At 41.7% G+C, this 24,063-nt stretch overlaps 1 protein-coding gene across 1 annotated transcript in view; it reads right to left on the bottom strand.

Moving 5' to 3' along the window:
* The window catches only part of COL8A1 (collagen type VIII alpha 1 chain), a 29,450-nt gene extending 8,687 nt beyond the window's left edge, over window positions 1-20,763 (bottom strand). The window contains exon 1 of the mRNA XM_060234604.1: window positions 20,650-20,763. The gene's annotated coding sequence lies outside the window, so the exon portion shown is untranslated. The remainder of the gene's footprint in view (window positions 1-20,649) is intronic.
* Between the last annotated feature and the right edge of the window lie 3,300 nt (window positions 20,764-24,063).

Genomic DNA, 24,063 nt, shown 5'->3' with positions numbered 1-24,063 from the left:
ACCATGGATGGACTTTTGCATGTGCAACAATAGCCCATTAATTGTGGTATTTCTCCCTGGACAGTTCTCTTCATTTAGGAATAATATTCCACACCTAGAACAATTCATTTCCTTACCTCGTGTTTCTGCTACTCCTAGCAATTAAAATGGATTTAGGAAGTTCACAAACAGCACAGTACTAAAAAGTCTTGCTGTAAAATCAGCATCAAGGAAAAGGGCTATTTTAGTGGCTCAGCATCACAGCTTTTGACACAATGCCAGTGCCATGCATTGATTCCAGGCACTGTATTAATGCAATACCATGTCCCAATGTACCAACAACATTCATCAGCAATAAACATGAAATAAAGCTACTGAGTAATAGATGGATATAGCAATGAGGTGCGGGATGGAGAATACTTGAGCACATTCAGCTATCCCAGGAATGAGTACATGAGCACAATGCCATATGTCTTATGGCATAACAGGATGGTGTTTTCCTGCCTGCCAACACAGAGGACTACAGCAGCCACATCAGTGCCAACCATAATCGATACCACTGGTCCTCAAATTTTAGCTATCAGAGACCCCTTTCTCCATTTAGATTTGCTTCTCTCCCCCATATTCAGATATATGACAGATTCTGTATTTAGGAACCAATTCCCAAACAGAAGAGCAAATGTTGCTGTTGTTCATTGTTTCTTCCTCAATATACAAGAACTTTCACTAGGAAAACACCACAACCCATATTTGATCCATAGGACTCCATTCCTAAATCCAGCATATATCAAGAAGTCCTGAAATGCTTAAGTACGCTGCTAGATAAAAGCCATTTAATATTATTCTTGTGTGTGATTGTCTGTTATGATCCCACAGTTTTATGGGCTGATATCCTGCCACAAAATACTTTCTTACCCACTTCTTTCTAAAACTAGCAAAACATGGGATTGGCCTGCTTTTTGCTTGCTTTGATGCAGCACCCACTGTGTTTTCTTAGTCCTCGCTTTCATGCCGCTTTATGGCTGGTCTTCCTTCAGAAAAGCAAAGCAATTTTGACGTTTGCATCTAGCTCCTGAATGTGTGCCATGTACAGTATTTCAGTGCACTGTACTTTGATGATCCTGTCCAAGAGTGGAAAAGGGCAATGGGATCTCTTGTTTTCTTTGCTTTGTATTAATTTTACAGCTTGTTAGAAATGCCAAATCCCAGTCCAAGGGGAAATATTCAAGCCATGAAAAATGTCTTTACAATATTTGTCTTGAAAAAGTCTCCAACCATTTTATACCATTTTTATTGGAAAGTGGATTTTTTTTTCCATTGCAAAGCAAGAATTCGGTCTTGTGCATGTACTCACTCCAAAACTGGAAGAATGTCTGTCAAATCAATAATGGAAATGAAGTGCCTGGACCCACCCAAATTGGGGAAAAATCTGCAGTAATTTGTAGGAGAAAATTCTCTTTTTCTTTCCTGGGAGAAATGCATGAGGGCAGAAATTTTACATATGATTATGATGATGCTACCAGTGTGGAACAATTGTTAGAAGTCATATCTTGGGTGAACAGCTGACTTTGGATCAGTCACTCTCTCTCTTTCAGCCTAATTTACCTCACAGGGTTGTTGTGAAGATAAAATGAAAGAAGAGAAAAGGTGCTATATACCACTTTGGGCCTCCATTTGGGGAAAAAAGCAGGGTAATAAATAACAGGCATTTCTATGGTGCAATAGAGACTTCAAAGCACATAGAAGCGTAGAGCTGGAAAGGACTTCAAGGGTCACATATATTCTCTCACAATACTTCTATAAGATAGATCAATATTATCACCATCCCTGTACTGAAGGTGAGAAATGTTGGCTTGCCTCCATCTGCCACATGATAAGAACCAAATGAAGTTTCCTTCAGTGTTTAGGTATGAATAAGCCACTTATTTTCCCCTCATGGTGGTACCATGGCTGTGGATATACTCTGCCCTTCAGTTTCTCCTTGCTATTCTTTCATTTCTGTTTCCCTGGAGTGGCGAGAGATAAGAACAGGACAGCAAAGGTGAATGACATACCAGATATGGGGCCAACAAACATAATGTCAGACCAAAACAGTTTGTGTTACACTGTGTCATATGGTTGCCAACCAGCATGGAGGAAAATGTCCTGTTCTTTTAATAGAGGCCTATTAAAGTGTAAGAGGTTAAATGAAGACCCCTTTCCTCAGGCAGCCATACATCCTGAATGGAAAAATGACCTAGGAATTTTATACCTCTAGGCCTGCTGTACAAGGGAAATATCAATATCTCATTTGGATGTGTCCTGCAATTTTTTAAAATTTCATCCTGATCGGATGGGGGGAAATAGTTTGCAGTGCTGTCCTAAACCATCCTTCTAAAATGGCTTAAGTCAATGGGCTTGGAATGGTATGACTCTGCTTAGGATGGCACCATTACCACTCGAAATATGTTGGAGGAGCTTTCTTCTATATCTTAAAATGTGGAAGGAGGCTCATTTGGCGCTTTAAAATCCTGCTTTAAAAATTCTGGTAGCTGTACTGAAATACATAATGGTTTGGATAAATCTATTGCAGGTTTTACTTGGAGTACAATGTGTCGTTGTTCCGTCACACAATCAAGTCTGACTCTTTGTGACCCCTGGACAAAGTCACGCCGGGCCCTCCTGTCTTCCACCATCCGCCAAAGTCTGCTCAAATTCATGTTAGTTACATCAGTAACGCTGTCCAGCCATCTCATCTTTTGCCATCCCCTTCTTCTTTTTCCTTCTGTCTTTCCCAGCATCAGGGTCTTCTCCGGTGAGTGTTTCCTTCTCATTTGGTGGCCAAAGTATTTGAGCTTTAGCTTCAGCATCTGACCTTCCAGGGAACAGTCAGGATTGATTTCCCTTAGGACTGACTGATTTGATCTTCTTGCAGTCCAAGGGAATCTCAGGATTCTTCTCCAGCACCACAGCTCAAAAGCATCTATTTTTCTGTGCTCAGCCTTTCTTATGGTCCAGCTCTCACAGCCATACATTACTACTGGGAATACCATCGTTTTGACTATACGGGCTTTTGTTGGTAGGGTGATGTCTCTACTTTTTATTCTACTGCCTAGGTTCGCCATAGCTGTCCTTCCAAGGAGCAAATGTCTTTTAATTTCATGGCTACAGTCACCATCTGCAGTGATCTTGGACCCTAGAAATGTGAAGTCTGTCAATACTTCCATGTCTTCCCCTTTTATTTGCCAAGGTGTGATGAGGCCAGATGCCATGATTTTAGTTTTTTTGGTGTTGAGTTTCAAGCCTACTTTTGTCAAAAAAATCCATTCACACTAAAGGAGAGGAGTTTTGCAGATTCTCCCATCCTGCATCAGTCTTTCACCTCCCCCCCCATGCTGCCCTTGAGAGTCTGTTATTCCCCAAGAGTGGCAACTGGGGGGGGCAATTTGAGGTTGCAGTGGGAGGGGATGGGTGGGGAAGTCACAATTCCATAGATGGAAGTTTTAGACAGGATACAACCCAATGTCTTAACTATTGTCAAAAGTGCATCAATTAACATTGAGAATTCCCAACGATCATTATTCTCGTAATACTTTAATACTTTTGTACTAAATAACTGCATCATTGCAATATATTTTTCAGGGTCACACCCAGACATGTCCAGGATCTTAAGTAATGGAATTTGGAAAGACCTCTGCCAATCAGAGTAGTCAACTAGATTTGATGGGGCAATGGGCTGACACAATATTTCAATCAGTGCAATCCTAAATAAACACTTTTCTAGAATTAAGCCCATTCAATCAGATGCTTAGGACAGCTCTCTCAATCCCTATGTTCAAGTATACCAAACCATCTCTTGTAATCTCTTACCAAGACACTACATAAGCAAAACATACCTGACAATGAACAAGTCTATGAGGCATAAAGACTACAAAACACTGCTGCAAAGTGACCAAGAGTGAAGCATGCAGTGTACTATGGTGTTCTAACCATAACAAAAATTTATACACATGAATGACATTTTTAAAAATCTTAATTCATGTGAGACGATGTGGAATATAAACATTGTGCCCATCTATTACTTGCATTTTACAAAACTGTGTGTCAAATCTGTCCTGTTGAAATCTATTAAAATCTAATTTATTTGGAAACCACCAAAGTTTTGTTTTCTGTTCTAACATCAACTTTTATGAATGAGGAATCCATACAATAGGTCAAGCACTGACATTTAAAGTAGGGCTGGCTAATTCTTAGATCCCAGAGAAAGCCAAAGTCAAACGCACACACACACAGAGGTCCCATTTCCTTACAGTTTTAATTTATTCTCACAAGCAGCCGATCACACTTCAAAAGGACTTCAAATTTATTCGTAAGTGGGAAAGTCAAGAAAAACGTCTGCTCCCATCATTCATTGCAATACAAAGCACAGTTGCCACCAGCAGCCAGCCTGATTCATACCTGAAGCACAGTCTGTTTCTCCTTGGCCTTCTAAGAGCCTCTGTCAGCCAAGTGTCAACACTACCACCAAGCCTATAAATCTTTGAGATTACTTTTGTTTGGAAATTCTCCTGCCATCCTGATGAGGAACTAATGGGGCTGCAGAATTCCTCTGGTAGATGCAAAAACTAACTGAGTTTTCTTCTCAAGCACTATTATTATTTTGTAATTGAAAATAAAGTTGAAATGTAACCAGACACAGATGGTTTTAATATATTTTTGAGTGGTTCAACCAATGCAGCCTTAGTTTGCCAAAGAACATGGCTAGGATAAGCCATATCTTAGGCCATATTATATTTTAACCAAAATGATTCAGGATGTTGTATCGTTGGCTATATACACTATAATATTGTGGGTTTTACCCAGGTACAAGAAAATTTGGCACTGTTCAATAGTTTTTAATTTTTCTTTGTGCTGAACTCCTTGAAAGGAGTCTGATATTTCAATAACCACAGTAGTCCAAAAGCTAAGCTTGAATTTCATAGGATAGCTTGTTGGCATGAAGCTTGTTTCATGTAGGACACTGAGCAGTTGAGCTCCACAAAAACAAAGCAAACGTGTCCATCTGGTATTTTACAAAACTCTCCAGTGCTCTTTTCACAGCACACAGCAGAGGTGAACCAAGGCAGAAGCACAAAGAGCCAAGAAAAAGTTGCATATCTAAGTAAAACTGCAAAATTTAGATCTTAGAAGTGCTACTTAATACACTAAAAAGGCTATGTCAAAAAGGGTGGAACTGAGACTTCTTTTTGAGGTACCAGAAGGCAAAAAACAACAACAGGGAACAGGCTAGGGTTGCCAATATCCAGGTGCGGGCAGGGGATCCCCTGGTCTGGGGACCCTCCCCCCCACTTCAGAGTCATTAGAAGTGGGGAGGGAGAAGGGAAATGTCTGCTGGGCACTCCATTATTTCCTATGGAAACCGACTCCCTTAGGATATAATGGAGAATTGAGCTGTGGGTATCTGGGGCTCTGGGGGGGGGGCTTTTTTGAGGTAGAGGCACCGAATTTGCAGCATAGTATCCGCTGCCACTTCTCAAAACACCCTCTAAGTTTCAAAAGGATTGGAATGGGGGTCCAATTCTATGAGCCCCAAAAGAGGGGTGCCCCTATCCTTCATTATTTCCAATGGACTGAAGGCATTTAAAAGGTGTGCTGTCCCTTTAAATGTGATGGCCAGAACTCCCTTTGGAGTTCAATTATGCTTGTCACAACCTTGCTCCTGACTCCACCCCCAATGTCTCCTGGCTCCACCCCCAAAATTCCCAGATATTTCTTGAATTGGACCTGGCAACCCTAAAGCAAGCTAAGGAATACAACACAACTCAGGACTAAATGTGCCTATCTGTGGGGCACTATAGGGCACAATGAGGCAACAGATGTTTTGCTCATATTGCTCTGTAAAGTGCTATGTATTTAATAGATCACTTAGTCAATAAGCCAGGTTCATTTGAGAGGCTATGAATGTACTTCACAGATGAGGAAGCAGATCTGGTGGAATTGTCCTAGTGTCCTTAAAGCATGTGGTGGAAGACAGGAGGACCTGGCGTGACTTGATCCAAGGGGTTGCAAAGAGCTGGACTTGACTGTGCAACTGAACAACAACCTTAAAGCATGACCCTGGGACCTGTGAGCACTAAAGAGTAGTGAGACATTCCACTAAAGGGCTGCAAGAGGGACACTTCGAAGAAGCATTTTTGCTTCTCTGTGGAATGTGGGGAGCAAACCTACCGTTTAAATATATCCAACTCTACATACCAGGGAGGAAGGATACTACTATTATACCAGTCCCCTCCCCATATGTATACTGAATGACCTTTCAATTAAAGGAAACATTCAAGAGGAAAAATGCACAATTCAGGTTTTGAAAGCAGAGAAAACTCTCAGGTAATGGGCTCTCTGAACCTATTCTAACTGAAAGTGTAGTGGGTGATTTTAGTTATGGAGCATAAATCCTTCATTCTCCTCCACCTCATCTTTCCTCACATCTTCCTGTATTGACTTTCACTGTTTGCAGAAAGGGTTCTTTATCCCACTCCTTTCTGTAGACAGTGAAGTTGTCATTGTGGCAACTAACAAAGTAGCTTCAAGTGAGCGTGTGACCCAGTGTTTTGGTTGCTCTGCAAAAGCAATTATGCAATGTTGGGGAGAGTGCTGCTGAACAAACTGGAATTAAACACTGAGATGACTCCATTTGTAATGACCAAGGCTTTTTTGGTAGAAAAAGCCCAGCAAGAACTAATCTGCATATTAGGCCACACCCTCTGACATCATCAATGTTTCACATGGGGCTTTTTGTAGAGAAAGCCCAGCATGAACTTATATGCGTATTAGGCCACACCCCCTGACCCCAAGCCAGCCTGAACTGTGTTCCTGTATGTTTCTGCTCAAAAAAAGCCCTGGTAATGACTATTGACACATTCAGATTCATAAACTAGGATGCAGTGGTACTTAAGAAACCTGATTTGTGGCTTTCCTACTAGGCAAAGATAGCCATTTGGATGTTATGCTAAATACAAGCGATAGATCATCTGGGTTGCATGCAGAAGTTCCAATGTTCAGTCTCCAGCATCTACTGCTAAAATGATCATAGTAGGTGATCCTGAGACCCTGGAGAGCCATTAGATATCATTAGAAAATAGTGACCAAAATTAGTCCAATCGAGGCAACTTCATGATGTCTAAATGCAGGCTCTGTTTTGAAACCCATCACTTCCATTTTGAATAATGAAGGATGATTTCTTACATGGTGGTTGAATATTTTAGTAAAATCCAAACAGATTGGATGTATTGTTTTCCTTTTATCAAAACAAGTATTTGACAGGTGTGTTCCATTAGCCTGATGTGATGTACCTTTTGTGAACCCTTCTTTTTTTCCCTTTTGTTCCTTTCTCAGATTTTGTTTTTACTGTTGTTAATAACCTTCCAGACAAATAAGACCCTCTGGATTCCAAAAAACTTTGAAATGAAACCACAAACCAAGTGGAAAATAGTCACTCCTGTAGAAAAGACGTGCCTTTGAAAGTTCTCTTCAACAACACAAAAGCTCCAGAGAATATAATATCCTGAAAAACATTTGTTTGGGAGGAGAACATTTCAGACAAATGGCATTTATTGGGCCAGGAGACTAAAACCTTTAAAGCCTAGCCATACAGGTTAGACAAATACAATGTCAAAGGTTTGGCTTGAGGAGAACTTGCAAAGAATCTATTGTTCTCAGAGCAAATACTGCAGATGTTGAAAAAAATATCACTTTTTGTTCAATGGAGACTTAACTATGGAACCTTCACTGGGCAGGACACTGCAGATGAATTAAGACCCAGCTTTTTGTTATAACACTATCAGCTCTTTCATCACGGGTCTAATGCAGCTGCTTATAATGAACCATTGCCAATGGAGAACCAAGTTAGATTTTCAATTGCATCTTTCAAACCAACAAAATTTTATTCAGGGTTTGAGCTTTTGTGTGCACGCACACACATGGAAGCTTATACTCTGAATAAAACTTTGTTGGTCTTAAAGGTGCCATTGGACCCTAGCTTGGTTCTATTGCTTCAGATCAGACTAACACGGCTACCCACTTGGATCTATCTTAATGGAGAGCCAGTTTACTTTTATATGACTGTTATATAATGAGCCCCTCCCCCTTTCACTGGCATTGTGTCTGTTTCGGGGAAGGCTCCAGTATGTCTGGCAGATTAACCACAATCCTGCTGCAGAACTTTTGGAGTGTTCATGTTCCAGATAGTCAGTCTGTGACAGCTTCATCACACAATCTCCATCAAGAAAAACAGGTGCAGATAACCAACTCTGAGCTGCATCAAAGCCATAGCCACATCCCCACATGATTCTTCTAACACTACAGGGAAAATATGACTGCTGACTATAAAAACATGGCATTGGAGCTTCAAGATAATTTCTGCTAATGGAAGACACTTCCCTGACTCTACTGTCCTGTCTAGGACTGTGTTGGAAAATATGTGGAGACTTTGGGGATGGATCCAGGAAAGGGTGGGGTTTAGGAAGGTGAGAAGCCTCAGCATGGTACAGTCCTTCAAAGCAGCTGTTTTCTCCAGGGGAGCTGATCTCTGCCAGCTGGAGATCAGCTGTAATGGGAGATCTCCAGGCCCCATCTGGAGGATAGCAACCCTGTAAGATAGATCCATGTGGCAAGCGGGGAGGGGGGAGGGACAGGAGCGGGCAGTGGGCAGCTCTGGACATGGCCGTCAACTTGCCCAGAGGAAAGACTCCTTGCTCCCTTTGCATGCCCGATTGCTGCCACTTCCATCCTGACCCCACCCGCCAGGTGCTGCCACCTCTGCTCCTAGCAGCCAGGCAGGCAGGCGGGGAGGTGGAAATTAGGAGTGCAGCTGGAAAAAGCAGCGCAGCCCAGAGCAGAGGTGGCAGGTGTGAGTGCTCCTACCCTGCAGGGTGCCCTATGGCCAGATGCCATTCTAGACAGTGGCCTACCCCATCGACTTGCTAGCACTGGTCCTGTTCATGTTGCTGAACTAGCCAGTGCTGGCCACTTGAACAGCCATGTGTTTGAACAGGGCAAAGCTAGCAACTGCCATCCCTCGACTAGTCCAGGATGAGAAGGCACTGTGGCTCAGTGACAGAGCATTTGCTTTGCATGTCAAAGGGCCTAGGTTCAGTCCCAGGCATCTCCCTTAAAAATAATCCAATATTAAAGCTTTCTACTGTCAGGCTAGACAGTTCTAACTGAGATAAACCAGTGGTCTGACTCAGTATAGGGCTACTTCCTATGTTCATGTTTAAGGATATTTGGCTCTCCACACTCTGCAAAAACAACTGCACAAGCTGCCACCATTACTAAGTCCTTGGCAATGAAAAGCAACAGAGGAAAGTCTATATTTGACTAAACCACTAACACTGAATTTGTGGCCAGGGCATCCAGAGAGAAACCACATCAGTGTTCTACCTTGTGTGCTGGACACACAACCTGTTATCATCCTCTAAGCCACTGAGTGACTCTTATTTCAGCCCTTTCTAATGGATGACTGGAGCCCACAGTCCGCAAAGCTGTAACTTGAGCAAATAGGATTGAATTACTTGCACGTTCCAGTGACCAAGAAAACTCCTTGGAAGGGAAGCTCCTGCTAAATCAAGCGAAAAAAGAGAAAGAGATGTGATAAAAAGGTTTTCTTAATTAATGGCATTGAAGCCCAAGGTTTCAGAAGCCATGCTATTTTACAGGCACATATAACAAGGATTTACAGTCTTCTGGCCACCTGATTGACACCATATGTCATAGAAAAATTCTAAATAGACCACAGCTAATTTTATTTGTAAAAGATACCTTGCAGTTTCAGAATTTATGCTGGGAAAAGAATACCTGTCTAATTACATATCCTGCCAATTTATAAATGTAGGTAGAAACACATAGCTGGAGAGACAAGAGCATTTGTTTAAACTTTGAAGGTTACTGACAAAAACATGTGCAGACCAAGACTGTTTTTTTAAAAAAAGAAAAATCTAATCCAACTACAGTTTGAGTATTTTAATTTGCTAAAATTCACAACTGAAATGAGTACTGACCACTAGATGGCACCACTGATCCATACAGTTCACCTAAACGGCTGAAGCACACAGGCCAGAACAGGTGCATTTCTGGCACAGAGCAAGCCAACAGATTTCAGGCTCCCCAGAGGAAGTTTACACATTACCCACTACAAAACATCATGTGCAATCATCACATATAACAAAGCTACACATACGATTAACATTATTTTCTACCAAAGGAAACAATAATGTCACTAGGGTCGCCACTCGTCCTACATCTAAGGCAGCAAACAGACAGACAGACAAACAAACAAAATATAAAGACTCTAATCATCCTAAACACATTTTAAAAAACCCACCATACTTTATAAGCTTTCATATATAACAATCTACTTTGCCAGAATCTAAGAATTTTGTAATGTGTGAGGCACCCTAATGGTCAATTCAAAGGCTATTAAAAACATGATGGCCGTTGAGTCAAAGTCCCATGAATGGATTTCTTGGGCCTGGTAGCCAGCTTCATTAATATTCCCCCACACATATTATGCCTGCAGTTTGTGGTAGAAAAATTCTGACAATCTTTTACCTTGTGTAACTTGTGCTACTCAACACAAGCTAATATGGTCAGGGACCTGCCTATCTACGGGACCGTCTTTCCCCATATATCCCCCAGAGAGCACTGCGATCAGGGACAAAAAATCTGCTGTCTGCCCCTGGCCCAAAAGAAGCCAGGCTATGCGCAGCAAGATCTAGGGCCTTCTCGGTGGCAGCACCAGAACTCTGGAACACCCTCCCAGAAGCTATAAGGGCCCTGCGGGATTTGTCGACGTTCCGCAGGGCCTGCAAGACCGAACTGTTTAGACAGGCTTTTCTGGTTGACTGAAAATGGGTGGCCACCGGACGTCCTACAGAAGCTGGTGGTCATAGTCAGAACCCAATACCGCCAGACTGGATTGAGATAGCGTAATAGTTTTAAACTGATAAATGTATTATGGTTTTATATGTTTTATGGAATTGATTGTTTTTATGATACTGTAAGCCGCCCTGAGTCCACTTGCGGAGAGGGCGGGATATAAATGCAAAGTAATAAATAAATAAATAAATATTCACAACCTTCCTGCACAGTGTCAGTAGAGTAAGGCAGCAGTTACCACAGCAGTGATTTGGAGAGCTTTTGGGTCCAGAAGGAGATTCCATTTATGTGACTGGCACACACTGCCTCCATTCTTGTGATGTCAGCCACACAGTTTAAGGTCTTAGTGCTCTGAGACCTGAGCTTTTTAAGGGTTGGGAGAGGGAATGAATAGGACACAGTCTGTAAAGCTCACTAAAAGTGCCATGCAAATAAAACAAATGAATGCTCTCCTGATGAAAGACAGCTATCTATCTTGCCTGATAATGTCATGCTGAATTTTGTGATTGTTTGATTGATCACAGTAATAAAGCCATGCTGGCAATAAGCATCTATTATGTTTTCTGCCTTCTCTAATCTCCTCCCTGTATATATTTTCATATGACTTTGGAAAGGAATGACCTTGAAATACCAAGCAGCAAGTTTGGTACATTCCTTCCAACACGGTGAGAAAGCCAAGAATGCCTGAATGCCTGGTGACCTTTTGCTGTACACTGTGAACTTTGTTCATTAAAGGTAATGCATACTTAGGCATCATTTCTCAGGCCTCCTAGACCAACCCCTTCTTCTTTCATTCTATTTGTCATTCTGTGACAGTTCCCCAAATAAAGGAAGGTCTGGGAGAATTTGTCTCAGTACATTCTGAAAACTGCTCTTAAGTGCTGCAGATTTGAACGTGTCACTTCTAAGTCTATGGCACCTTCCCAAAATGTGAAAGGCCCAGGAAGAATAAGACTGCTGTTCACATCTAGGACAGGGGCAACACTTGCTGCTAGTGCCTGTCTAGACGGTCACTGCAAGGTTGCAATTTTTTCAAAGTCCCCTTTTGATGTCCAGCAGGCTCTTAGGCATGGTCAAACACAACATGACTACAGGCTCAGCTGCACTTTGGGGCTTACAGAACAAGATGCTGACTGCTCGTGCAGTATCTGGCATCCAATGCTGGATTCCCACCTGCTTGTCTTGCCACTATCCCAGAATTTCTCTGCCCTCTTCTCTACATAATAAGCCTATCCCTCATTGTCAGACCTCTGACTGGCTATCTGATCTTTCCATATTCCAAAGAAGGAGGAAGTTATTCTACCTACTTTTGGAGTGCTTGTGGGGGTTGGGATGGATTATGTCTAGGGTTTATACTTTGAGTTATACTCTTCCCCAAGCACAGGGACTTTCCCCTTAGTTACCCTCACAGGTGCTTTATCCGTGAAGCCTCAGCTGCTTAGTAGAGTGTATGTCATATGGGTGTATGTCAAGTCCACAGTCCCGACACAGGGTTCCTGTAAACAGTCTGAGAATAGATATGGATAGATGCATGGCTCTGTAGATATCAGGCCATGGTGATGTGACCCTGCTGCATTGTCCACATGTCTTGATATGTAAAGAACATAATCTTGCTGGGGCTTGTATACTCCTGGTGCTATAGCATGATTGCCTACTATGGTTAATTGGGGCATTTCTAGAATATTGCATGACATGGTGACATCGCTTCTGATTTTTCAGCCAGAAATGACATTGTGGCATCACATGATACTATACCACTTCTATCTCCCCCACCCCCACCCCCACAATCCCACTGGTTCACAGACAAGAGTTGGCAGCCCTGATTGTGGGGAAAGAGAAAGAAGCTCTCTCTTCTGTCCTTTTTGCAAAACACAGATTGAAAGCACAGCACTGCATATGTCCTGGCCCAGTTTGAAGGAAAGGGGGGGGGGGAAATGAGCTCTCTGTCGCCTCTCTTTCGTAATGCAGACATTAAAATAAATTGTTTCTGTCCCTGCCCACCTTGGACAGGAGGGGAAATATCCCTTTTGCAACTTCACTGGGTAGTTATTTTGCTGAGGGAGTGGGGTGTTAAGCCCCTGCTTAGCTGTGATTGACCAACAGGCAGCTTCAGACTTATTTGGCAGCAATTTGATTTGTTTAATATCATCTGAACATACTTCTGATCAATTCACAGTCTGCTTATGAGTGTGGAACCAGGTAAGTTTGTCAGCCAAACAGCATTGTTGAGAAATTCACAGCATCCCTACTTTAAGGTTGCCCTAATACATTTGTTCTGCACTTTGTGGTTTAAATGAAGGCATTGATTACACAGAGCTCTCTTTCTTGGGGACATTTTTTTGGAATTTTCTCATTATCAGGGTTTTTTTCCCAGTGTATTATTTTCTTCCTTAGGTTACCCTATATAGCCACTTGGTGATGGTAAAGTTGGGCCATTTTTACACTCAAGTAAAGGAATGAGATCCAAGAAAGACTGGAACAACTGAGTGTTGCAGGAAAAAATTAAAATTGGTTCACTTATTTCACAATTGTTTAGAACATTTAGAAGTACTAATGCTTAGAAGCTCCTAGATTTTACCTGCTGAAACAGAAAATTAGGTCAGTAGAAGAGAAGTTACTTCAGGATAGGTTTTTGCTGAGTTGGAGTTGATGGAAATATAGATAAGAGGGTCCATGGGCACGAGCCAGCACCATCTGTGTGTGTCCTGCTGGTAGCAGAATATGGGAAAATATTTTATTAGGGATTAAGAATTTAGATTCTTAGGCTAGAAAACTATATAACGTTTAGAATTTTCTCACCAGCTCGTGGCTTGAGTCAGAGAACCAAAATGGTGTCCCTGGGCAAGTCAGCCACAAAACTGGGCTAAAGATCTTTAACAGATATCGAACATTTTTACAGCTTTTGGAGAATTTAGAGATAGCAGGTATATGGCTACATAAGAAGTATATTAATTAAGATATAGTAAGTAACTACTGAAATTGCTAACTACTGAAACTGGAAAGTCTTTTAATTGCCTGTATAAGACTTTATCCTAACTAGAAATTATGTACTGGAGTTAACTGGAAGTGTACTGTGAATTTGTTTGCTAACTGTTCTTGATTTCCTATTAATAGAATAAGTCTGCTGTCCTGTGAGAAGAGCTGCAGTACAATAAAGTTTATCAGTTGTTTATAAAATCTGCTATTGGGTCTCATGTACTGGTTCTATGGGAACACCATATTGTTTGCGAATCGTGGTTTGGGAAAGTGTTTATGAAGTATAGAAGGAAAAATTTCTCTCACACTGAGACTGCTGTAAGTGAATTCTTAAAATACTTTGTTACTTTAACAGAAAATCCAAATCCTTACATTTTACTATTATTTGCACATGCTTAGAAAAAAACCTGGCTTTTAAAACTGCCAATGGACACTGTTCTCTGTGTCTAAGGTTTTATAAGATAATTTTTTTCCCTAACAAAATGACAATTTTTTTAACCTATAATAATGCATTCCTTTTGGCATTTAATGAAACCTGCAATGATACCATTTGGGAGTGAAATGAAAGTGGGTAGGATTTAGTTGCAGGAAATCCAAAAGAGGGCCTCCTGTTTTTGGTGGAGACAATTACAGTGTTGTAAAAACCAGAGTTCCTATTGGATACAAATGTCTTTGACAACTGCCATTAAGTTTGGAAGCTCACAGAATTATATAAGATTTTGAGGCATATAAGGTTAAGCTTTGAATGTGGAGTAAACCACTGTCTACAATATGATCTAATTTTGTGCACCAGGCTAGTCTTCGTATACATGCTCCAACTATCCTTACTTACCAAGGACAGTCCTAGCTCCCTAGTTTTTGTCCGAAGAAACAATGTCTGGTTGTGTACCTGTGCCTTCCTTTCTTTCAGAGGGAGTAATTTGAGTTCAGTGGGACTGACTCCAAAATAAGAGAGCATACAATTGTAAGTCTGCAACAGTTATCCAAGGATGAAAGAGAGATAGGATCTTGTGTGTTTCCAAAGGCTGCAACACACTCGCCTACATTTTACAGACTTGGATGTGGCTATGGGTGAAATAAGCTGACCTAGCAGTGTGGAGGAGCCAATGGACAATGGAGGAGCCAATACAATCTAGACTCAACTGTGCCACAGGCAGGTTCTAAAACTGCATACAGCAGATAATAAAACCACAAGGCAAATGAAAAACGTATATCACATTTAAATCCACTGGAAAACACTGGTGTACAGCTAAGGAACATTGAGGGATAAGTGGCCAGTTCAGGATCAGTCAGAGCTTCCATAGCATAGAATACTTGAGCACAAATAATACTAGAATAATGGACAGTCCAGGCTAGCCGGATCTCAACAGATCTTGGAATATAAGCAAGGTTAGCCCTGGTGGGAGACCACCAAGGAAGTCCAGCATTGGTAAGCAATGCTCCCTCTAAGCTGTGGAGGCTTGGGAGCAAAAATTCTACTTTGTGAGCTACTGGCATTAAAGTTGTGAGTGATTTGGCTGCTGCATAAATTAGTTTGTTCTGGGGCCAGCCTTCCTGATCTAAGACAAAAATGTGTGAGCCAGTGGCTAAAAATATGTGAGCTAGCTCACACTAACTCAACTTAGAGGAAACACTGTTGGTAAGAAGAGGGAGGCAATGGCAAACCACCTCTGAACATTTCTTGACTTGAAAATCCAACGAGGGCCCCCGTAAATTGGCTGTAATGTGAGGAAGGAAGGAAGGAAGGAAGGAAGGAAGGAAGGAAGGAAGGAAGGAAGGAAGGAAGGAAGGAAGGAAGGAAGGAAGGAAGGAAGGAAGGAAGGAAGGAAGGAAGATTGATAGATGATAAATACATAATAAATTATAGATGGCAAATGACAGATGATAGATTGATGATGATGAAGAAGACAGATGATAGATAGATTGATTGATAGATGATAGATAGAAAGATAGAGCGATCGATCTTTGGAAACATGCAGTGTGCTTCCCCTCATTGCACTGAGGAACTGCAGCATTCTTGGCATATCCCTGGGCCATCTGAGACTATGAAATCACTGTGTGAGGAGTAGTCTTAAAATTCCCTTATGGTGCAAGCCTTATCAGAATGGATCCCCCATGCCCCTGAAGATTATTAAAAAATACACAACACCTCAAGCTCAATTCACCGAACTCCAGCATCACATGTAGCTCTTGCACAGTGAAATCCCCCCAAGAAACTTTAGGATGCCTATCTATCTCATGACACTGAATGACCACAGCCTCCTGCCCTGCTGTACACTTGGAGCACAGGAACTAGCCAATAGCAAAGACATCTTATTTAATGCTAAGGCTGCCAGTAGGAAAAGTCACAGCCTGAAAATATCAGCAAATCCATTGAAGAAGATACGTTTTATGCCAGCTTCTTGTGGTTCTCTCAATAAGAATATGTACAGTTAATTTCTGTGATCCACGGTTTTCAGCTTCTGGCATCACAACAACCAACACAACATCAAACATGAATCTCACACATACCCCATACACCCACAGAGGGATACAGGTGCATATTTTGTAGTATATATATTAAGCTGCTATTGGAATGCATAGGGAAAATAAATAAACTAAGTGGTGCTTTCTCTTGAAAATTGGGGCAACTGGAATGCAATTCTTTCCCCTGGGGTGAGGTTCTAAACATTGAGCTGCAACAGAACTGTTGGGGGCTGTGCTGCAATCCTATGCATAGTTCTGAGTAAACATGAAACAAATCAGGCAGCAATCAACATGACTTCATTATTTTTATTCTCACAGTGTGTTGCCTCCAGAAGAAAAGGCCATGGAAGGAGATGGCGGACCAGATCTTTCCCTATTTTCAGGAGTCATTTTGTAGAAAAATAGGTGGTGGAACTCATTATCATAACTTATTAGCACATGCTGCCCTTCATCAGCCAAAAGCAACCCCAAGCAAGAAAAGAGAGATCCAGCCAGCCCAAGCAGGCCTCACTCACCTGGGACATTCCTTGGCCATCACCACCCCCAGTCAAAAGACCAGCAAGCCACCCACTGCCCCACATCACATAAGTGGAGAAAGGGTGGCACAGGATTCTCCTGGGGTTAATGAGGGCTGCTGGAGGTGTGACAGAGCTCCTGGTGACTGGCTAGCTGCCCGCTCTCCTAATCCAGGGATTGTTATGCAGCTGCACCTACTATTCCATGGGCAAGGTAGTGGCGAAGAGGAGTGGGGTGTCAGAAAGGTTCAGGAGCTGCTGAATTCAAGGCCTGCTTATTTTCGTTTCTTCCAGCAACTTGCTACTTGTCCCACAAACTGTTTTGAAGAATGCAGGGGCAATCTTGAGCAAAATGCGCCACAAGTATGGGAGACTGCAGTGAGGGGAGAAGGGAATTACCTTCTTTCTCCCTCCTCTACTAGCACAAACCACATGTAGAAGAAGCTCCTTCAGGGAGGATTTCTGGGAGAAGTAGCAGGTTGTGAGTGAAGAGGATTGCTACAAGCTTTTACACTGGATCCAATCCTGTATCTTAGAGTAAAGTGAGTTTCCCATTCCCATCACTAAAGGGCCAAACCATAAACAAGGTGTGTGTGTGTTATGCTGTCAAGTCACTTCCAACTTATGGAGGCCCTGTGAATTACTGTCCTCCAAAATGTCCTACCATTAACAGCCTCGCTCAGGTCTTGCAAACTGAGGGCCATGGCTTCCTTTATTGAAGCTAGGATTGCCAGACCCCTGGCCTGGCCAGGAGATCTTCCTGTCTTTGGAGCTCCAATCTGCCACCAGCCAGCTGGCCAGTGGGGGAAACCCCACCCTCAAACTGGGATGTCACTGCACAATGTCCCTAATGTGATGATGTCACTCAGAAGTGACATAACTGTTTTGCCACCATAGCATGATGAAGCTCTGGTTTTTGGGCAAACTCTATGGTTTTGCAGCCAAGAGCCATAAAGGTTTTGCCCAAAACCTAGAGCAGGGATGGCCAATGGTAGCTCTCCAGATGTTTTTGCCTACAACTCCCATCAGCCCCAGCCATTGGCCATGCTGGCTGGGGCTGATGGGAGTTGTATGCAAAAAAACATCTGGAGAGCTACCGTTGGCCACCCATGACCTAGAGCATTGTGCACAACTTCAGCAATGCAATGACATCCCAGAGCAGCTCCAGGATCCCCCTGCTGGCAGTGAGGTAAGACCTGGCAACCCTAATTGAATCACTCCACCTCATGCTGAGTCTTCCTCTCTTTCCTGCTGCCTTCAACTTTCCCTAGCATTATTGTCTTTCCCAGTAACTGTTGTCTTCTCATAACTGGGATTCCTATATACTAAGTATGCAGAAAAATAGGGCCAAAATAAATAAAACCAAATAATCCTTCCTGACAAGGACTGAGAGCGCCTAGAAAGCATGGAATGTTGTATGGGAGATGTGAAAATGGAACTGTTCAGGCCTTTGAGAGCTTTTAGAATCTTGGATGACATAATTTGGATTGATGGGTGAATTTCCAAATCATTTACCTCCCTGTCCCCATTGCTAGTTTGTTCTCTCTAATAGCAAACTTCATGGTAGTAAGTTGTGAAAAGGGGCCCAACCACTGGATACCCAGGCTTTGATCCTATGTATTCTTTCTGTTTGTCCTTCTCTTCATCCACTGCAGACATGGTCCTCCACTGGTGGAGCACCATCCTCTGGTATTACACACTTCTGCTCCTGCAAGACAGATGCCAAAATATGCCCACTGTGAGAGGAAGATGATCCACATAGGAAGATTGCCTCTGCAACAGACAAAGAAGACCCAAGCTTCATGGTTCCTGCATACTGAGGGGACATCCTAGAAAAAAATCAGTTTCTAAATTGTAAAGTACCCCCACAAAATGCCTGATGAACTGCATATGGTTATTTCCCTCCAAAAGAAGTGGAGAGCCATTTAAATGAAAGGAAAAAACCTGGAGAGAGATTAGGAGATTTATCCTGCTCAAGGCCCTAAGAACTTCCTGATATCTCCAAGAGGGAAGGTTGGTGGTGGTGTGTGTGGAGAATTCCCTCACTGTTTATTCTTATCTCAAAGTTTCTTATGGGGCCTCAGCTTGTCCATTGGATAAAATACCCTTCAGTTGCCTAGCACACACTGCTTCTGTTTCCAAAGTCTTTATAGAACAGGCTAACAAAGTACTTTAATGCAATGTACAGCACAGGCAAAGGCTTCAAAGGCTGTAACCTTTGGTGGTAGAAGACCAGGTCTCCCTTTATAGTGGGAGACCTGCCTCCCTGACACTACAGCCCAATGCTTCCCTATAAAGCAGGAGAAATATTCAAGGGGGAGGGAATGAAGTCATGGCAATTTCACGATATGACTTTTAGCTGCATAACTGGAAGGGATGTCACATGTCACCACAATGGTGTAGCAATCCCTGATATTTCTACAATTTTACCATAAAAATGTAGGGGATTGTCACAGTGTCATGTCATCACATGACATCACTTCCACTTATGTGACTGGAAGTAATATTGCAGTGTCACATGACACCAACCCTTGCCCCCCGGAAGCTCCCAAGGGTTGTTAGCCCTTGACTGACAACCCTACTTGGCGAGGATGTTTCCAGTAGAAAAGTATCCCAGTTTTTTTTTCATCTGTTACAAGTTAGTGGGTATGTACAGAGTTGCTGTAGTAAAGTATTTGCAAAAGTTTGACTGTCACGGCATTCTGGTTTATTCTGATCTGCTGTAACCTCTTGCAGAAAGGGAAACCACCAATTTGCTCAAAGGAAGAGCCCACAAATCAGGACCCAGTTCTGTTCCTTCCATTAACTTGCTTCAAGCTTGTCAACTTGAATAAAGTCTCCAAGTCCCTATATGCAGAATAAGGATTACACTAATCATTTATATAGCCCTTGTTAAGCGCTTAGCAGATTTAAAACGCCATGTATCCATCTAGAACAGTTCTTCATAAGCTGTCAGAAAAACATTGCAAGCCATTACTTTTCACATCAATAATGATGAACATTTTTATATGATAATCTTATAACAAGAATCCAAAGAATCTATTTGCTGAACATAAGAACTCTGTTTAAAAATTATCCACCCATAAAACTAGAATGCAGGAAATGTCCTGCTAAGCAAATGGATTTTTCTTCCAAAAGTCACACTTGAGAACAGACAATAGTCATAGACTTAGGATGACTGTGGATACAATGAGCTAATGTCTACTCATCAGAAGTATTTCCATTATAGAGTCACAATACTGGTTATACAGAGATACTATAAACACCAACAGTGATACAATTTTTCTGTTCTGTATATCACCAACACGATAACAGTAATGACACATTACACTGCCCACCCCTATCCCGCCAACAAGCACTGGTTTTACTAAGATAAAGTGGATGTGAGAATAATTCTGTTTCATTACAAATAATTGCTTTCTACCTGAATACTGTGACAGAAGCTCTGAAGCTTCATCATCAGAAATCTTGGAACAAACAAAGGGAAATGTATAAATGTTTCTAAATGATACGTAAAAATTACCACCCCTTTGCCCATTCCAAAATAGGGTTTGGTTTTGTGAGGTATTTTCTTTAGTGCACAGCATAAACATAGTGACATTTTCTGCAAATCATTCTGTTGGGCAGTTTTAGGTTTTATTTTTGCTTGAAATTTAAGTACTAAGCATGTGGCAACCTGTCAAGTAACTTACCGAGCGCTGGAGCCTTGATTGTTTTGAAAGTGCCTGTGTTAATAATCAGTTATGTTCAAGCTTAATTACTTGTAGGCAGAAAAATTGGATTTCCATGTGGATACACTTACATTAAGACTTTGTGGGGAGGTTGGAGCTGTGGATCAGTGCACTAGGGTTTTCAGAGGCCAGAGTTCTGCATCAGTTTCCGGCGAGCAAAATATATATATCTATATTGCCAGCTCCTAGGAGGGAAAAAAGAGTTGTAAAGTTACACTTTGGGCTGTAACACAGGAAACTGCACATTTTCAAAATAAACAGAGCATCTTTTTTGTCAAACAACCACCACAAACCAAAAATCTGAACAAAATTTTCAAATATAAATCCTAAAAGTAAGATTGCATATCCAAATGTAAGGTCCAGTTCCATGAATTGCTCTTTCAGCAAAGCAATATAGCTGGTTCAGATAATCCTTTCTCGAGTAAAACTCACCTATGATAGGAGAACAGGATGGTGCCTTGTTGCCCAGCTCATTGCATCTGTCAGTCCCACCCCTTTTATGCAAGCTGTTCAATAAACAGAGATCAAAACTAACACACATGTGCTATGTCTGCACATATACCCCCTGTGCCTGATTCTTCTTGATTAGTAGCAAAGATATATCAGTAATGTTCAGTGTGATGTGATCAGTCTCCTGGATGTGCTGACAAATGGACTCAGGTTTGTTTAAAATATCGTGGCTCAGTTAACTGTCTATTTAAACAATTGCCTGCTAAGCGGATCAGTGGCACAGGCTGGGGTGGGTAGAGTTGAACTCCATTAGGCAGTGTGAGAACTCAGTGCAGGAAAAGAGCTGTCCTGGACTAAAAGGAAGGAATAACTGAAGCAGCCTCCTGAACAGATCAACTAACAGTCCGCTGTTTGCAACTGGTGAGCAACACATGAGGTAAACATGAGAGTATTCTAGCATTGCTCTTGATGATTAAAGTATCTTTATTGTTCCAAAATATGTGAATGCTACCAGGCAGTATTTGAGCTGGCAATTGACCAAATCCTTTTCAACTGGTGAAATGCCCAACCCGAAACCATGGTGGTTGACTGGGACCTGAATCAGGTTTCGAGGTTGTGTATCACTCAGTGCCAGTTGCTGAATGCAGCAGCAAATGAAGTTTTCTGGACATCTGTTTGGCCACATGATGAACCCAATCTTATGTCTAATAGTAAAGAGGAAGGACATATTTTCAACATATGCAAAATTTTAGATCTCAGGCTTTTAAACTGTTTCTAGAATTAGGACAGAAGGACAATGCATTTGAAAATGCAGTCCTAATTATTTTGCCAATTTCTCTCTAGCTAATTCATAATTCGTTAAAACATTATCTCATTCCCAGATTGCTATTCCAGACCATTGTTTCCCCAACTGTCCATGACATTTTTAATACCACACATTAATCTGTCAATGTTAGATAATATTTTTGTGTGTCTGCTGTCTGCTTATGATAAAGCATATACACTTTCTTATAAAATGGGCAAAGTTTCCCTGTAGTCATAGAGCAAATTCTAGGAAAGCAGCTAGAACAGCTTCTGACATGAGTCACATTGCATTTTGTTTACGTTTCAAACCAGGAGGAAAAAAGAAGGCAAGAGGAAGAGACATCAGTGCAGATCAAGACCTTCAGCACAGCAGGAACACAAAACATAAACATCACTCCAGGTGCAAAAATGATACAACCGTTAAAATGCATAACGTGAAGAAAACACACCAAAGACTGTGTTTGCAAATACTGGCAGAACACAGGGAAACAGTTATTGTCATTACTGAAAGTAGTCCCAGATGTAGAAGTAGCAAGCTGAAAAAACTTGTCATATTCTGTAAAGGAAAGTGTTGGTCATGTTTACCCCATATGTATCCATTTGGTAGCCTATGGTTGAAATCTGATTATATTAGACACTCGTTCTGGCTTTTTGTTGTGAAATATCACATGCATTTTGAGCCTATTCACCCATATATGGTTTATTCCAGTTTAAATTACAGAAAAGACAATAAATAAATCAGCAATAAATGGATAGAGTTTACATATAAAAGATACTGGAGTCAAGTATCAAGTGTCCAAGATAAAGCAGTCCTCAAAAGATTTGGTTAAACAAAGCAGAGTCTGATCACTTCTTAAAAGGTAAGATAGTGCCAAGCAAACTTTCTTCAGAGAGAATTCTGTAAACACGGCACGACCACCATGACCCACAACTACCCACCTAACTTCATAAAGGCAGGCATAACTGGATGATCAAGGTTTCAGCTGACAGGCAACTTTATATTGGAGGAGAGTCTGCAGATACTGTGGCTGATTCCACACTCACCTTGGTCTGGGTCAGGCTTCCGTTTCTGCGCGGAGCAAGCTGGTGATTTCGCACCAGTTCCTCCGTGCCACCATTTTGCATGGGGCAACCCCACGATTTGCTGCACCACAGTGTAAATCTGTTTTTTTCAGGTTTACACTGCGGCACAGCAAATCATGGGTTTGCCCCGTGCAAAATGGCGGTGCGGAGCAACTGGTGCGAAATTTCCAGCTTGCTCCGTGCAGAAACGGAAGCCTGCCCTGGACCAAGGTGAGTGCGGAATCAGCCTGTGAGTATTGCTAGCAGCAGAAAAGAGCAAGAGTCCAGTAGCACCTTAAAGACTGAAGAAGCGAGCAGCGACTCACGAAAGCTGATACCTTACGACAATTTTTGTTAGTCTTTAAGGTGCTACTGGACTCTTGCTCTTTTCTAGTGCTACAGACAGACTAACACAGCTACCCATCTTGATCTATCTCCTTGTGAATATTTCTGTTATTGACATTATTATCAGGTTGGATACTATGCAATGTTCCCTCTAAGCTGCAGAGTCTTGTGAGCAAAAATTCTACTTTGTGAGCTACTGGCATTAAAGCTGTGAGCTACTGCATAAATTATTGTGCTCTGGGGTCATCCTTCCTGAGCTAAGACAAAAATGAGTGAGCTGGAGACTAAAAATTTGGGAGTTGGCTCATGCTAACTCAGCTTAGAGGGAACACCGATCCTATGAACTATGGAAAATATTTCTGGATGTGGATCTTTCCCATTTACATCCAGAAACTCCTTGTGACTCACAAAATTCTGGTGCCTAAGATTGGGAATCCTCACAGAAAAACTCCATGGGGCACAGGGGCTGCTCTGAGGAGGAAGAATCAAGCAAAACTTTATTTTCTGCTAGTGAAGCCTCTTGGGTCTGTAGTTACATACCAATAAAATAAAAGTTAGTTTCCCTAAGGCTACAGAATGATTTAGCATTTATTTAGGGAGTTTATATCCTGTCTTTTGACGTTAAGTTCTCAAGGTGACTTACAAAATGTATAAAACCCCAAAACAAAACAAAGAAAAACACCAACCATACAAGTAAAGAAAACTAGCAAGCAGTAAGAAAAAAACATTTGTAAAAGCAGCTGAAAAACACAAGAAAACAGGATGGAGTTTGTGGCATGTAAATATTTTCAGAAATTGCACTACGCAAACATGGCCAGGGAGGA

Source organism: Heteronotia binoei, chromosome 3 (genome assembly GCF_032191835.1).
Source record: "Heteronotia binoei isolate CCM8104 ecotype False Entrance Well chromosome 3, APGP_CSIRO_Hbin_v1, whole genome shotgun sequence".
Classification (NCBI taxonomy): domain Eukaryota; kingdom Metazoa; phylum Chordata; class Lepidosauria; order Squamata; family Gekkonidae; genus Heteronotia; species Heteronotia binoei.
This window is presented reverse-complemented; position numbering and strand designations above follow the sequence as displayed.